Source organism: Mus caroli, chromosome 2, assembly GCF_900094665.2.
Source record: "Mus caroli chromosome 2, CAROLI_EIJ_v1.1, whole genome shotgun sequence".
NCBI classification, from domain to species: Eukaryota; Metazoa; Chordata; class Mammalia; order Rodentia; family Muridae; genus Mus; species Mus caroli.
In genome coordinates, this window is record NC_034571.1 from 79846415 (window position 1) to 79855443 (window position 9029).

At 35.4% G+C, this 9029-nt stretch overlaps 1 pseudogene; it reads right to left on the reverse strand.

Annotated features, from left to right (window-relative positions):
• Positions 1-3890: 3890 nt before the first annotated feature.
• Positions 3891-9029, reverse strand: part of LOC110306353 — a 7772-nt pseudogene continuing 2633 nt past the window's right edge.

Consider the following 9029-nt stretch of genomic DNA (forward strand, 5'->3'; position numbering starts at 1 on the left):
ACTGTTTAAAAGCCCATTAGACTTTATGTTTTCCAGTCTCACCTTGGGCATTAGCAGATTGAAATTTTAAGTGAGCTGATTCAGATGTGTGTTTGTTTTCCAATTAAGATTGAAGCTAAGGATGAGTGAATAAATTAGATCCCTCTGAAAACAAGACTTCTCAGTTCTAACATTTGGTTAGCCAATAAATCTTCCTTCATATTTCACTACCTCTATGCTAAGTCCCATTCCAGCTACCTCAACAGAAATCTGCTATAATATACATTCTAATTAAGTTATTTAAAGCAAAAGCCAACCATTGCCTAATTTATTTTTCATGGTTAGCTCAAAAATGGTACTTTCCCCTGTCACTGAATTCATTTTAGTTACTTGGCCCCTAAAAGTATTTACATATTAAATAGTCCATAATAAGAACACAGAATTGTAACAGAGAATTTTCAAATTTATAGTTCTTTATATAAGAGTGAATTACCCTGTAAAAATATACCAGTACTCTTTGGCTGTCCTGGTTGTCCAGAAGGTTAAAGACTATGTAATAACATCTTGCAGCTGAATCTTATTAAGACACTCACTCATTTAACCCTGCATATGTTACATAAGAGTGTTTTCTAAAGACTGGAAATAAACTAGTGTCAACTCCCTCAGGGAATCTGCAGCCCAAGAGATCAACAGCCCAAGAGATAACGTGTATAAGGAAATTGTTAACAAATTTTTATTATTAGATTTATTAGGCTATAGATGATAAATAAAGGAATAAAGAGATGGGGATAGCTCATGACTGGAACACTTGTGTAGTTCCAGCCTCATAGAATATGACAATATTTATACACAAAATGATATTTTAATAATATACCTTATAAAAATCAATCTAATTAAAATATTTACTCTGTGTTACTAACACATGAGATCTATTCTCTTTAAACATTTTCATGTAAGAAGATACAGTTTTATTTATTGTTTTATTTATTTATTTATTTATTTTTGTTTTTTAAGACATGGATTTTTTTAAATTTATAAAATTAATTTATTCTCTCGTGTATCATATCTGAACCACAGTTCTTTTCTCTATTCTACCACACCTCTCCCATTTCCCCCGTCTCCTCCCTTCAGAAAAGGCAGGCATTCCAGGGATATCAACCAAACATGGCATATCATGTTGAAATAAAATTAATTATAGCACTTTATATTAAGGATGAATAAGGTAACCCAGTAAAAGTCCAGGGGTCCTAAAAGCAGAAAAAAAGAGCATCAGAAATAGGCTCTGCTTAATCTGCTAGGTATCCAAGCAAAACGACAAGCCATACAACTATAATATAATTATAGAGGCCCTAGGTTAGACCCATTCAGGTTCCCTGATTATAAATTCAATCTCCTATGAGCCCAGGCTAGTTGATTCTTTGAATTTTCTTTTGGTGTCTTTGACGCCTCTGCCTCCTACAATTCTTCGTCCACATTTCACCATAAGTCTCTGATCTCCATCTAAAGTTTTTGTTTGTTTGTTTGTTTGTTTGTTTTTTGTTGTTGAGACAGGGTTTCTCTGTGTAGTCCTGGCTGTCCTGGAACTCACTCTGTAGACCAGGCTGGCCTTGAACTCAGAAATCGCCTGCCTCTGCCTCTCAAATGCTGGGATTAAAGGCATGTGCCACCACCGCCCAGCTCCATCTAATGTTTGACTGTGGGTGTTTGCTTCTGTTTCCATCAGTTGCTGGATGAAGCCATTCTGATGACAATTGGGTTAGCCAAAAAACTATATATATAATAGTATATTTTTGAACATTTATTTATTTATTTATTTATTTATTTATTTATTGCTAGTTGTATTTGGTGCCAGTGGATTGGGGGCAGGTGGGACAGAAACAGGAAGGATCATGTGTGGAAAGGATGGAGGCGGAGAGTACTGGGAGAGACAACTGGAATTCAGGGTGAGGAAGAGTCTTACTTCAATGCAAACTCCCAGGAATCTATTAGAGTGACCCTAGTTAAGACTCCTAGTAATGGGGGAAAACGACCCTGAACTAGTCATCTCATATATCCAGGAAAAACTTCCAGTAGAGGAAAGCCTATCATATTTCCTTAATGGATTAATGCTTAACTTATTCTCTCTCCTAATAATGACCCAATTCTTGTCCTTGTACTACAAGTATTGTGGACATGTGACAGAAACACATTATGAATTATTACTGTATGTATAGCAACCTGTCATTTCTAATAGGTACTGAAAGGGATTCTTCATTGGACAAAAGGAAGTGTAATGTTAAACTTCGTTTTAGGGAAGGAAGAAGAAAATTATATATGGGAGAACAACTACACACAAATCAAAAAAATTAGAAACTTGGAGCTAATTCACCTGGTGTAATGCCTGCCACTATTGATCCCATTTAAATTCTACCGAATTTATAAAGGTGCTCATTTTATCATTTGCAATAATAAAATCTAATCTCTGACTTAGAAATTTAATAACTACACCTGCCATGTATTAAATATCAAAGTACCTAAAAGTATCTTTTCAAAGTGCCTGTAACAGTAATACATGGGTTGAGTCTAGGGCATTATTTTACTGATCTGAACATATATGTGTACATTGCCTGTAGAGGTAACAGATTTGCCTCTAAGCATTGATACACACTGTCCTAAAACACCATCGGTTAGAATTCCAAGAAAATAAATAACTAAATATCATGTCCATTGATTCACTGCAACTTAGATATGAAGAGAATTACATCTAGTCCTTAAAAGACTTTATTTCTGATGGAATTCACTAGAGGGTTAAGGCCTTGAGTTCACATGAAGGTTTAAGGGAATTGGTCCATAGCCAGGGGTACCAACTACTTGATCCTCCAGGGTTTCTGGCAGCATCATAAACAGCTTTGTTAGAGTTGGAAATATGCTGACAATTCCCCTGCTTTTGGCCAGGCCTAAGAGACAAGCAGGCAGCTGCCGGATCTGGAAAGATACAGGCTAAAGAATCTGGATAGTTTATTTCATCTAAAGTTTTTTTTCCCCTAATTGAGCTTTTTTTGTTTTTTTGTTTTTTTTTTATTTTTTTGTTTTTATATTTTTTTGAGACAGGTTTTCCTTCGGTAGCCCTGGCTGTCCTGGAACTCACTTTGTAGACCAGGCTGGCCTTCAACTCAGAAATCTGCCTGCCTCTGCCTCTCAAGTGCTGGGATTAAAGGCATGCGTCACCATGCCCAGCATGAGCCATTTTAATATAACACCTGACTGAGGGTGCTGCAAAATATCCACTCTTCCTGGGAGACTACACAAGAGTTAGGGTGATAAACAACCAAAAAGACACACATTTTTCATAGATTACAAAGTATTTTATTGATATTTTTAGCTGCATCTCATGATATTGACAACTCCTAAATACTTTGTCTGATACTACAATGATATAAAAGTTATATAGTGTACAAAGAGTGCTTTGCATACTACATTCATGCTTTATTAAGGTATTTATTGGAGATACCCCTGTATTAAAATAAAACCCCACAGTCTTTCATACACACCCAAAAATCTTAGCAATCAAAAACTACTTGTAAGAGAACTACAATGGCTTGACCAACTTAAATTTAAACTATGTTCTTTGAAAGTGTAATTTTATTTCCCTCCAACTCTTTCAAAATTAACCAAGGTTAATTTTATGAAAAACTAAGAGATAAAATATAATATGTAAGAGCATTAAGTGTTCAAGCACATAAACTATAGGTATTGAATGAATTATATTACACATATAATACAAAAATAATAAGTAAAAGTCACTTGCTTATCATATCATCATTCAGAGGATCACTTATTCAATTTAAGTGAAATGCATAAATGTGAGAACACATGGAAAACGGAGTTATTGGGAGAATAGGATAACAGCACTTAGCCAAAAATGATCATCTTCATGTGTGTGGTTGTATTGTCTGTGTTGCTTTCCTGAAGGCACCTTTGACATCTTTGTTTCTTAGGCTATAGATGAGAGGGTTGAGCAATGTGTTGACTACAGTGTAGCAGAGGGCAGCCACTTTGTCCCTTTCTAGAGAGGAGGTTAAACTAGGCTTTGAATACCTGAACAGCAAGGAACCATAGAACAGCATGATAGAGACCAGGTGAGAGGCACAGGTAGAGAATGCCTTATGTCTTCCTGAGGCTGAGCAGATCCTCAAAATACCCAGCAGGATGTTGAGGTAGGGAATGAGGATGGCAAGAGTGCTGGAGAGCACCATGAAGCCCATCATACCCAGGAGGACATTTTCATAGACAAGGGTATCTGTACCGAGCATTTTTACCAAGCTGATGCATCATATTAAAAGTGGCCAATAATATTTTTACCACAGAAAGTTCGCCAGAAGGTGTTTGAAGTATGGGCTATGACATTAAACCCCTTAAACCCAGCTACTAGCCCAGTACAGACAGAAGATGACATGATGCTTGAATAGAGCAATGGACTACAAAGATTCTGACCATAAATTCCATCTCATGAACATGATAGAGACCTTTAAAAATGATATAATAATTACCTTAATGAAGTACAGAAAAACAATCAAACAGGTATAAGCCCTTATATACTAAACAAATAAATCCCTTACATAAATACAACGCACAGGAAAATACAATCAAACAGGTGAAGGAATTGGACAAAATTGTCTAAAGTCTAAAAATGGAAAAAGAACCATGAAGAAATCACAAATGGAGGCCACCTTTGAGATGGAAAACTTAGGAAAGAGAACAGGAACTACAGACACAACTATCACCAAGAAAAATACATGATATGGAAGACAGAATCTCAGACATAGAAAATACAATATTAGATATTGATACATCAGTCAAAGAAAATACTAAGTGTAAGATATTCTGAACCTAAAATATCCAACAATTTTGGAACACAATGAGAACAAAAAATCTAAGAATAATGGTACTAGAATATGGTACTAGAATATTAAAGATTACCACTACAAAGGGCCAAGATTATAGAAGAAAACTTTCCAAACCTAAAGAGACAGTCAAAACATACAGGAGGAGTACAGAACACCCAATAGTTTGAACCAGAAAAGAAAATTTCCTGCTACATAATAATTAAAACACTAAACATAAAGAATAAAGAAAATTATTAAAAGCTCTAAGGGGAAAAGACTAAGTAACATATGAAGGCAGACATATCAGAATTACACCTGACTTCTCAAGAGAGATGTTAAGACCCAAAAGATCTTGGACAGATGTCTTATAGACCCTAAGAGACCACAGATGCTATCCCAGACTACCATACCCAGCACAACTCTTAGTCATTGTAGATTGAGACACCAAGATGTTCCATAATAAAACCAAATATCAACAATATCTCTCCACTAATTCAGTCCTACAGAGGAAACTAGAAAGAAAATTTCTACACAAGGTGTGTAAATACACCCAAAACACACACACACACACACACACACATACACACACATGCATACACACACACACATACACACACATGCATACACACACACACACACACACACACACACATACATACACAATCTCACAAAGAAACCCAAAAGAAAAGAATTACACACATAGACACACACACAATACCACCACCACCACCAAATAGCAGGAACTGACAATCATTGGTCATTAATACCTCTTAACATCAATGGATACAATTTCCCAATAAAAAGATATAGATTAATAGACTGGATACACAAACAGGATCCAGCATCCTGCTACGTACAAGAAACTCACCTCAGAAACAAAGATAGACACTACCTCAGAGTAAAGGCCTGGACATTAGTTTTTCAAGCAAACAGTTCCAAGAATCAAGGTGGAGTAGTCTTTCCAATATCCAGTAAAATAGATTTCCAACCAAGAGTTATCAAATGAGATGGGGAAGGACAATTCATACTCATCAAATGAAAAATTCACCAAGATGAAGTTACAGATCTGAACATCCATTTTCCAAATTCAAGGTCTCACACATTTGTAATTCTTTTTATATAGATGTTTGGGTAGAGTTATACCAAGATATATTTAGCTATTGTGAAGGATAGTGTTTCCGTAATTTCCGTTTCATTTGTATAAAGGAACCCTAATGATTTTTGCGGGGGGTGGTGATCGTGGTGGTGGCGGTGGTGGTGGTTGAATTTTGTATTCAGCCGCTTTGCTGGAGTTATTTACTAGGCAAAGAATTTCTCTGGTAGAATTTTGGGGATGGCTGATATATATGATCATATATCCTTGAATAGTGATACCTTGAATTCTTTGTTTCCATTTTTTTTCCTTGATCATTGTGTGTGTGTGTGTGTGTGTGTGTGTGTGTGTGTGTGTGTGTGTGTGTGGCCTTGTTGCTCTAGCTAGAAGGTCACATACTATATCAAATGGAGTGGGAGACAGTAAGCAGCCTTGTCTTGTCCCTGATTTTAGTGGGATTGCTTCAAGTTTCTCTACATTTAATTTGATTATTTTTGCCTTTCTTTTTATTGCTTTTATTATATTTATGCATGTGCCTTGTATTCCAGATCTTTTAAAGACTTTTAACACGAAGGGTAGTTGAATTCTGTCAACTTGTTTATATAGTAGATCACATTGATGGATTTTCACATATTGAAATAGCCCTGCATCCCTTGGATGAAGCCTACTTGATCATGGTGAATGAGATTTTTGATGTATTCTTGGATTTGGTTTGTGAGAATTTATTAGATATTTGCAATGCTGTTCCTAAGCAAAATGCATCTGAAGTTCTCTTTCTTTGTTGGGCCTTTGTGTGGTTTAGTTATCAGTGTAACTGTGGGCTCATAGAATGAATTAGGTAGTGTTTCTTCTGTTTCTATTTTGTGGAATAGTTTGGAGTATTGGTATTAGCTCTTCTTTGAAAGACTGGTAGAGTTCTGCACAAAACAATGTAGCCCTGGGCTTTTATTTTGGTTGGGAGGATTTAAAGGCTGCTTCTATTTCCTTAAGGGTTATGGCACTGTTTAGATAATTTGCTTGATCTTGATTTAACTTTGGGACATAGTATCTATTCAGAAAGTTATCTACTTCATCTATTTTTTAGTTTTGAGTAAAGGGTTTTGAAGTAAGATCTAATGGTGTTTTGAATTTGCTCAGCTTCTGTTATATCTTTCATTTCATTTATAATTTATAATTGTGTTAATTTGGATACTGACTCTGTGCCTTTTAGTTAATTTAGCAAAGGGTTTCTATATCTTGTTAATTTTTTTCAAAGAACCAGCTCTTGGTTCGGTTGATTCATTGTACTCTTCTTTCTGTTTCTAACTGGTTGATTTCAGCTCCAAGTTTGACTATTTTCTGTTGTCTATTCATCTTGGGTTCATCAAAGTTTTATGATCTTGTAATGATCTTTTTCAAGAAATCCAGCCCTATAAAACATAATAGGCAGAAAACACCAGTACAAGGGGAGACTATACCCTAGAAAAAGCAATAAAAGTAATCTGTTTTTCAACCAACCGAAAAGAAGATAGCCATATAAACATAATGCCACCTCTAACAACAAAAATAACAGGAAGCAACAATCAAAATATCTTTCCATAAATCCAGCCCTAAAAAGGATAATAGATGGAAAACTCTAACACAAAGAGGGAAACTACAACCTAGATAAAGCAGGAATGTCATCTTTTTTCAACAAGCCCAAACAAAGATAGTCACACAAACACAATTCCACCTCTAACAACAAAAATAATAGGAAGCAACAATTACGTTTCCTTAACATCTCTTAAGATCACTGGATTCAAGTCCCCAATACAAAGACAGACTAATAGACTGGATACATATAAAGGACCCAGCATTTTGCTGCATACAGGAAATGCACCTCAGTGACAATGACAGACACTCTCAGAGTAAAAGGCTGAAAAACAATTTTCCAAGCAAATGGTCCCCAGAAACAAGCTGGAGTAGCCATTCTAAAATTCAGTAAAATTGACTTTCAACCAAATGTTAACAGAAAAGTTAAGGAAGGACGACCCTTCATATTCATCAAAGGAAAAAATAATCTACCAAGATGAACTCTCAATTGTGAACATCTATGCTCCAAATGAAAGAGCACCCACGTTCAAAAAAGAAACTTTATTAATTGAATCCCACACAATAATAGTGGAAGACTTCAACACCCCACTTTCATCAAAGGACAGATCATAGAAACAGAAACAACATAGAGATACAGTGAAACTATCCAAAGTTATGAACCAAATAGATTTATCAGATATTTATAGAATATGTCATGTTAAAACAAAAGAATATACCTTCTTCTCAGCACCTCATGGTACCTTCTCCAAAACTGATCATATAACTGGTCACAAAACAGGCCTCAACAGATACATGAAGATATAAATAATCCCATAAATCCTATCAGATCACCAAAGACAAAGGCTGTTCTTCAACAACAACAACAACAACAACAACAACAACAACAACAACACTAATAACAACAACAACCAGAAAGCCCACATACACATGGAAGCTGAACAATGCTCTACTCAATGATAGCTTGGTCAAGGAAGAAATAAAGAAAGAAATTAGAGGCTTTTAGAGAACTTAATGAAATGTATGCAAGACATACTAAGACTTAAGGATCACAATGAAAACAATCCTAAAGAAAACTCATAGCTCTGAGTGCCTCAAGAAAGAAACTGGAGATAGCATACACTAGCAGCTTGTTAACACATCTGAAAGCTCTAGAACAAAAAGAAGCAAATACAACCAAGAGGAGTAGACAGCAGGAAATAATCAAACTCAGGGCTGAAATCAACCAAGTAGAAACAAAAAGGACTATACAAAGAATAAATCAAACCAGGAGCTGATCTTGGACAAAGTCAGTAAGATAGATAAACCCATAGACTAACCAGAGGGCACAGAGACAATATCAAAATTAACAAAATCAGAAATGAAAGAGATATAACACAGAAACCGAGGAAATTCCAAAAATCATAAGAACCTACTACAAATCCTGTACTCAACAAAACTGGAAAATCTGAGTGAAATGGACAATTTTCTAGACAGATACCAAAGTTAAATTAGGGTCAGATAAACCTTCTTTTTTTTTTTTT